We start from the raw sequence: 8,523 nt of genomic DNA, 5'->3' as shown, positions 1-8,523 counted from the left end.
GTGGCGGGCCGCACCGGGCCGGGCCGGGCCACTCCGCTCCGGGATGCGCGCGGGGCACTGTGGGAACTGTAGTTCGCCACTCCGCCCGGTGCCGGCTGCAGAAGCGGAAGGGTCCCGCTCGGAGGACTCGGGTTCCCAACATGCCCAAGGCGCTAGGCAGGCCCGTAGCAGAGTGACGGGCCGGCGCCGCCAATGAGAAGGCGGGCCGGGGTGGGGCGAACCATCTGCCGAGAGGGGCGGTGGGGGTTGCGGGGGGCGGCGTGCCGGCAGCTGCAGTGCAGGGGCGGACGCGGCCACCTCCTCGGCGGGGGGAGGCGGGGCGGCCCGAGGTGAGGGGCAGGGCGGGGTTGGCCCGGGGCGGCGGCGGCTCCGCTTCCCCGCCGCCTCCCGCCCGGGGGCCGGGGCTGAGGGCGAGGCACACGGGGTGTCCGCCGGGGGAGGGGCGCGGGCGGTGGCCTCGCAGGGATGCGGGCGACGGCAGCGTGGTGCGGGGCGGCGGGCGGCCTGAGCGGAGGTGCCCCTTCCCCCCTACCCCCCACCCCGGGCCTTGCAAGGCTCCGCCGAGGCGGGAACGGCCCCGCCGGGTGGTGCCCGGAGCCTCCGTCGCCCGCCCCGGCCCCCGGTGTCGGGGTGGGGGCTGAGGTGCGAAGGCAGCCGGCGGCCTTGTGCCGGGCGGCCGGGCCGGGGCCTGGGGGGGACGTGTCAGGGGAGGGGGTCGGTTCTGTCCGCGCCGCCCGGGGCGAGGGGACTGGGAGGCTTCCCGATGTCACTGGGTGCCTGCTTCACCGAACGCTGGGAGGGCAGCCCGTTTCCTCAAGGCTTTTGGGGAAGGAGGGTTGTCATTGTGTTATTTTGGGATAACTCGTTGGTGCTTGGGTTTGAGGCGGGAGGCTGAGAGTTTCTCCTCATTAGCTTTCGCGGGGTGGGAGATTTTAACTCCTGTGCGCGTCGCCGTGTCTTCTGCAGCTTTTTAGTGTGAAGTCTCCTGTCATTGTGTCTTTATTGCTCGTGGTGCCCGAGTTCACATTGGTAAATGTGACTGTGGTCGTTATGCTTTCCCTGCATACGAGGAGAGGAGGTATCCAGTAACCTGGGTCTGACCCGCTGAGAACTTTCAAGATGAACACCATGACCTTGAAGTGCGTCTTGCATTTAACGAGGAGCCAGTATGTTATATGAAGCGCTGGAGTGACACTGTCACTCCATCTGTGTTGCTGAAATACTTGCATGCCAAGTTCAAGACCCCCTCTGTGGTTTTTAGGGGTTGGGGATTTCAATACCTGTTGGTGTCATGTTTCTGAGGAGTCCAGATCAGCTTATAATAAAATCTTTCATCTGTATTTTTGAATTTCCTTAGGCTTGCGAGGAGGAAGTATAGACAATTTGACTGACAGAAGGAAAGGTTTCCTAGTTTTACCATTGCACATTAATTTCTTTCTATTCCTTGTACTGTCACTGAAAACACTACCTTTTAGCACCAGACCTCTCAGTGAGTCACAACAGAGATTTTTAGCCTAAGAACAACTTTTTCTCTGTATGAGTGAAACTTAACCTCATATTGTGTGTGAAATCGGGTGTGCTAATGCTTCCTCAGCACTAATGCTTATAGGTGCTGTGCCTATACATGAGTAAAAGGCAGTGTGCATCAGTACTGTCTCACTAGTTCGCCACATTTCAGAGTATCAACAACTTTTGAGACCGTCTCAGTATAAGAGAGGCAGGTTATGAGTTACGTGTTAATGTTTTGGCTTTTTTTCCATTGTGTGCCAGTGATCATCCAGCTATAACAAGCATTCTCATGCTGATGTATGTGGGATCAGAAACTTCTGAGATGTGATGCTCATGAATGGTGTCTACTGCTGTTACTTTTGTGTTCCGTGTGGTTTTGCATGCTTCATGGTAATGTCGTTCCTTCAGGAATGGGCGAAGTTCCTCTTCTCTGACTGGCATAGAACACCACTGGAATTATCATTACCCGGTAGGACAACTTTATCACGATCAGTCCTGGGAATACCTGCCTAACCTTTTTTTTCTTGGAATAGTTAGCAAGAGGAAAGTTGGATCTCCATCAGAAAGGAGGTCTCTGGTGTTAGGAAATTTATTTCACCAGCTCCCAAGGTTGATACTAATTAAGCGGCGCTCATGGCCCACGTGTGGATTTCCTTCCCCTTCCCTCTTCATCCCAACCCCAATGTTTGGTGGCAAAGGCGAGTGTATCTCTACACAGCCGCAGACAACATGGAGCTCTCCTCCAATGGAAGCAGTTGGTACTCGCTGTTTTCCAAAGCAGAAGTGATCAGACAGATCCAGGAAGAGCTGAGTCCCTCTTTCTTCTTTATCTTTAGTGCTGGGACCCCTTCATGCTGTTTCTTGCTCTTTCTTACAGAAAGATTGCCACATCACTTTATAGCTTAGTAGGTAGCCCACTACTCTCTTGTGGGTTTTGCTATGGGCTCACCTCTTCAGTTGTGTCCTGACAGTTTTCTGCTTTGGTCTTATTTATATATTTATCAATGTGCAGGGTCCAAAACTAGAACTCTGCAAGAGTGGCTCCCCATCCTGGGAAGATCCAAGATTAGATTCATTTGGCAGAGATCCATAATGACCTTCCAGTAACATTGGTTCACTTTGAAAACAGAGCAGAAGACAGAAAATGGGGCCTTATAGAGGAATATGTCTCTATAAAGTCCTCAAGGGCTTTGTAAACTGTTTCCTCATTTTTAAGAGTTTGTTGACTTTGTTGGTGTCTTCTCCTTTGAACGTTACAAGGCACAGCCCAGTATCTGCTGGAGTGATTGTGGAAGCATTTGTTGAAAGGGTGTTTAAGCTCTGCTAGGTTACTGAATAAGATACAGAATGGGCAGGACTAGTGCCTCCCTCCCCTTCTTCCATCAAAAATAACAAAAAAAACCCCTGGGTGTTCCTCTGAAACATCCTGAGATTCGCTTAAATATCATTGTGGGACATTACCCAATTGGAATAAGTGTTAAGATTGCTTTGGGAGAGAGGAATAAGGAAGGCCAGCTATGAGGCCTCCCTCCCTAGGGCAGAGGAAGAAAGGGAGAATCTGCTGGACATTTGCTGAAGCATTAGGAAGGAGAGGGAGATGATGTGATTTTTACACCATGCATCTGAACCCAAATTGAGACTCCCTTGCCTGTAAGAATCTCACGAGCTCAAACTGGGCAATGGCAGTCCTCCATGTCACGCAGGACCAACTCTTGGTCTTCCTCACAACGGTGCCCACATACAGCCTGTGTATCACACTGTTGAGACCCATGACAGTTATCCCAGGAAATATGCGAAATAATCTAGCGATAGCAACGTGTCTTGGAACTCAATGCATCAAGTGTTTTTTCACATGAACTCTTCCGTTTTTTTGGCGAGCAGCAGATACATCAATATGTTGGACTTGATGGGGGGAAAAAAATTGCCCCACTAGCTTTTTTCATCGAACTCGCAATCGCTTTTGGTGTTACCCAGTTCCACACTGTTTTCCATTAAGTCTTCTTTACTACTCAAGAGCTGTTACAGGGGAAAGGGGCTTTTTTGTAGTTGAGAAGGAAGATGTTGACAGCTTGATGGACTGTAGATGTAATCAAATAAGATGTGCTTGGAAGCCCTCTCCTTTTGGTGTCAAGCTGTGTCGTCTTTAATTTGGTGAACAAAATGAAAGGAGCAAACTGCAGATCATGGGCCGACTCCAGCCGTATAGGCATAACAAGGAACAGAGGGAATGCTTGTGGGCACAGATTTCCTCTTCTCTGGAGAAACGGGGCAGCCTAGCCTCAGGAAAGAGATTTAGTGTCAGCTATGACAGGTGAAGTGGATTCCTCGCTGTCCGTGCGACAGTGAACATTAGGAGGCTCACCGTCAGCCTGGAGGCTGTATGTGTAGAGAGCTTTGGTGGCCTACCAGTCAGATGTGAAAAGATTGCAAAAGGGACAAGGAGAAGTTGAAGTCTAGTGAAAAGGTTTTGATTATAGGATTATAAACCCAACTGCTCAGGCCAAAACCCCGTATTGCTCCAGTCCTGTTCCTACCAGTGACCAAGAGATGATGCCTAAGGAAAGGCTAAGAGGACACGTATTATGTGCTTGCCCTACTTATGACCTTCTTGGTGTTACAGTCTGCAGTTTTTCAGTCTTCTTATTAGTTAGCCTGAATAATTTTGTATTTACACAAGGTGCATCATTCCACTGGTAACAGCACTCTGTTTTGAAACCTAGCTATTCCTGTGTGTTTTCCTGCCTTTTAGCCAATTACTAGTTTTGGATAAACCTTAGTTTTGTCCTGGGGCATCTTAATTTTTAAAACCTTTGGTCTACTAGTGCACCAGAAGGTTTTGGCTATCCAGAGACATTGTTATTAGATGTTAGATTGTTAATTGATGGCCCTATTCTGTGTGCTTGTTGAGTCTTCCTAAAAGCACCTAGCCTTTCCTCATAGGCCTGTAAATCGTGACTTCTCCCCTCTGCCTGACAGTTAATTTTATTTTTCATTTTCAGTTTTCTGAACATGTCTGGTGGGGAAGTAAGACTCTGGTTTTCCAGATCTTCTGCAGAGCTCTTTACAAACAGCAACCAAAAATCCTTGGCATCTTCTTTTCTTTGTTCAGTCTTTCTATTTCTTGTCTGTCTGTCATCCAACAGACTGGCTGACTGGCCTCTGGTCTGGTATGTGTGGAAAATATGTAGGTTTTATCTGTAGAAATTTGCTTAATCTCTTTAAAATCATCAAGAAAAAATACCATATTTAGCTTGGAAGAATTTGTACTGTTTTCTTCTTTTGCACACATCTATTTTTAAAAGACTTTTTTTGTACAGTAAGTCAATTAGAATTAAAATCAAGCAATTTAAGGGACTGAGCAGAAGCTGCACTGGCCAAAGACTTTTTTTTTCCCCCCTCCTTTTTTAAAGGTGATATATTTCTGTTCTTATTCAACAAAGGTGAGTTACTGTTGAATTATAAAGTCACTATTTAAAATTTCATCTTAGTGACGTGTCCTGATGTCTGTGAGGAAACCGAAGTTCCCCATTGCTGCCCGTTTCCTAAAGGCACAGCCCATCCGTTCTCCCCTGGCAAGTCACCGCTGCTGCTTTATTCTGGTCCAGTGGGGTAGTTTTGCTACTGCATTTTTCCATTTAGGCTTGATACAATTCATTTATCTATCTCTTGAGTCTATTCTTTTTCTTTAGTATGTAGTACTATTCCTCCTGTTGAGTGACCTGGCATTTTTCTGTGTACCTTGTTCCCTAGAGTGGTGGACAATACCACCCTGTTAACAGGTTCCTGGGGTACCTGCTACCTCCATGTTCTCCATTGAACGCGTACATCCTAGTTCCCGACCTTACCTCTGAGACTTACTTAATCTGTTTGATTTTTTGGGTCCCATTTAAATACCACATATCCCCAAAACTGCTCTTTGGAAGGGAGTGGGATTGGTTTTCCCATCCTTGCTAAGAGCATAGTCTGAAGGTAGGAATGTATCTGAAGTTCTTCTCTTCCCCCTCCCCAAACCCCAATTTCTGCAGTTCATCCATCCCTAACGTGAAAAAGCAATACGTTGCTTCTGAGAACCATGAGGTGCACGTACATCTGTTCAGAGGTAGGTAGGTGTACCTGCAGTGCTTGAAGCAGGATACAGCTGTCTCACCTTTCTGCTGCACTGCTGCCTGCTTCCCAGCTTCCAGCCTCACGAGACGTAGTGGAGAGCAGTCAGTAGGTAGTTCTGTTGTTTCCCTCTTCTTTTAGCATAACTTTTTTTTTATTTCACTTCTGCAGTTTGGGACTAGGGACTTCATAGTCTTCTTGACGTATAGTTCAAATTCTTGATATGTGTTCTCACTGAAACAAGGCGATGATGTAGCTGTCTTATACTTTTACCTTCGTATAGGTATTGATTGGACACTCCATTAAATTGTATGTTTTGTTTCCCTCAGTTCATGACGAAGAGAAAGTTGCTTGTTTCTTGCTTGATCTCAGTCAGAGAATAGAAGTCACCTTTGTGGTGACGTTGTGGTTGGAGATTTAGAGTTTTGTGGTTTAGTTATGTCTGGAATTATTTAAACAGAATCTAGCTGCATTAGACTCTAAAATGTACTAGTTTAGGGGTTATGCAAGTAAGTTATCGAAATTAATTGGTTTCTTTAAATTTTACTTTCCTTGGGAAAAAAAAAAAAACCTGGCCTCAAGCAGAGTTACTCCACTGCTTTTAAGCAGAAGTGGCTGAATGCTGTCAGCTCATGGAAGGCCAAGGGCTTCCTGCTGTGGAGATGAAAACGGAGTGCAGCGTGACTGAAGCTGAAATGGATCTGAGGTACCGCTCCTCCACTGTGCTGGCACTTGAGTTTGGCTGACCCTACAGTGAACCAGTTCAGGGCACTCCAAGTTAAGGAAATAACGTTATTTATTAGGAAGAGGAATAGTTGTTCTGCTGGTTCAAGTCACTGAACAGGCCCATGGTGGAATCCTGTGTGCAGGAGTTCAGAGCTGGCAGGAGAGAGGGGAACTGTTTCTCTTCATAGCAGGTAGATTTTTGGATTGGCTAACCGGGAACCTGAAGCTGTGGATCCGGGATCAGCATCTGTTTGTAAGCTTTATGGAGGAGGGAATGTAGGTAATGCGGTACGACAGTACTTCCCTTTATTCTCAACTTTCATTCATTAGCGTCTAAGTGCCCCAAAATTTTATTTTTGTTTTGTTTTATTGTTGTTTTTGTTTTTAGTAGGATTTGTGGTAGCTAAAGCATGCCTTTTTAAAGTTGCCAAGCCTTGATCAGAAAAGAGCAAGAGGTGCTAAGCCTTGACCTGAAAAGAGCAAGAGATCTGGAATCCAGCATCTCCCTTGTTCTAGGTCCTGTCCACCATATCCCTTGTTGTAGGTCCTGTTCTTAAAGTATCTTCTGCCCTACATTCATTTGCTTTTCAGTGTGCCTTTTGAATAAGATACGTGCATTTTAAATAGTTTAGTTTTCAGGTGGCTGGAAGGCATCTTTCGGCCTTTTTTCAGCTCCAGCTTTTTTAGTGGCAGTGAGGCATGGATGCTGGCCCTTTACTGGACTCCACTGTCTCTCCCCAGTTGTAGGGAAGGACAGAATTCCATCGGGTGTTTTTTTGTCTGCTTTCTGGAGCAATGCTGTGCTCTGTATGCATGACCTGTATCACTTATTCATAGATGTCTGAGCATGATTTTGGTTGTATTAAGAAGCATTTTGTAGACAATGCACTTTTTCTTTCTGCTGTTCTCCATATCTAGAAAGAATCAGGAGCGGTTGCTTATCAAGCAGAGGTGAGGCTTAAGGGGCTTTGTCTTATTGAGCTAACAGGAGAAAAAAAGAAAACGTAAAAGGTGCAAATGCAAAGGGCAGGAAGGTAGGCAAGTATTTTCTCACTCTTGTGACAGCTGATGTGGGGGAAATGGCTGGAGGCATTTGGGTTCTAGGACTTGCGGCTATCTTGTCGCGTAGGTCTCTGCAGCCTATTTTCAAGTTTGATGGCAACTCAGAAGCTGGCATTTTTAGTGTGGTTGTTGCTTCTTTTGTGAAAGAGATTTTCTTTAACCTTGCTACCTGTGTTTCTGATCGTGATGAAATGATATACATTTTTTCCCCCTCCAAACATCCTAGGCTGCACTTGAACCAGTAATTGTTCTGTCTGTGGAATATTAGAGGCGTTCAGTGGTAGCCAGCTTACTCTGGCAAATTGAGCACAGAATGCACAGTTGTCCATTTCAGGTTGAGATCAGTTTGAAAAATTGTTATGAGCTTTGGCCAGCTCAGGTACAAAATTTAGTTTTCCATTACTTTATTACAGCTATGAATTGAATTAAGATTATTTTTACATTCACATGTGACATAAGGCCTACGATGTTTTTTTGTAGAAACACATTCTGACCATCTGTGTTCTGTAATCGGAAGTTCTCAGGATCCAGTTACCTGGAATGGCACTGGCAAATTAAGGCTTAAAGTACAAATATGGTTTATTACAATGAATCTGCCCTTAAGAACGTGTTTTGAAGATATTTATTTTTTTTTCCTGAGAATGATATTCAAGGGATTTTTCTGTCGAGCACAATGAGCTGGTGTAAGATCTGATAGCAGGAGAAGGCACATGCCTGAGACATAGAACTGGTTAACTCAACAGACAGAAAAATTTATGGATGGGAAACAATTGTTTGCATGGGCTGGGAGAATGCCAGCAGATACTGACAGTTGTGGACTAGATGGCATCGTTGACACGTGGAAATGGCATATATATATATAGGCAGTCCAGACCAGCTTGTAAAACTCTTCCAAAATCTTAGTAACACCATTTCTCCTTGGAAACTGACTCACACAGCACTGCAGAAAGAAATTAAACGGACCATGCTTGCATATACAGGGGTTTTAATGTATCTTTCTAGGATGTTCAGGCATAGAGATAAACAGGTACAGGCCACAGCCATCATCTGCCTTGATGCTATTGTTTTCTTTGTTAATATTATCTTTAGCTATTAACTATAAAGGAAACAAATTCATCTAGA

The 8,523-nt window shown here is 45.8% G+C and overlaps 1 protein-coding gene across 2 annotated transcripts in view; it reads left to right on the top strand.

The window, feature by feature from the left end:
- Positions 1-271: 271 nt before the first annotated feature.
- TTBK1 (tau tubulin kinase 1) overlaps positions 272-8,523 on the top strand; it is a 104,620-nt gene continuing 96,368 nt past the window's right edge. For both annotated transcript variants that reach the window (XM_086745598.1, XM_086745597.1), the window contains exon 1: positions 272-329. The gene's annotated coding sequence lies outside the window, so the exon portion shown is untranslated. The remainder of the gene's footprint in view (positions 330-8,523) is intronic.

The sequence above is a fragment of the Chlamydotis macqueenii genome, chromosome 3 (genome assembly GCF_036417535.1).
Source record: "Chlamydotis macqueenii isolate bChlMac1 chromosome 3, bChlMac1.mat, whole genome shotgun sequence".
NCBI lineage: Eukaryota > Metazoa > Chordata > Aves > Otidiformes > Otididae > Chlamydotis > Chlamydotis macqueenii.
The sequence above is the reverse complement of the archived record's forward strand: the minus strand, read 5'-3'. Positions and strand labels throughout refer to the sequence as shown.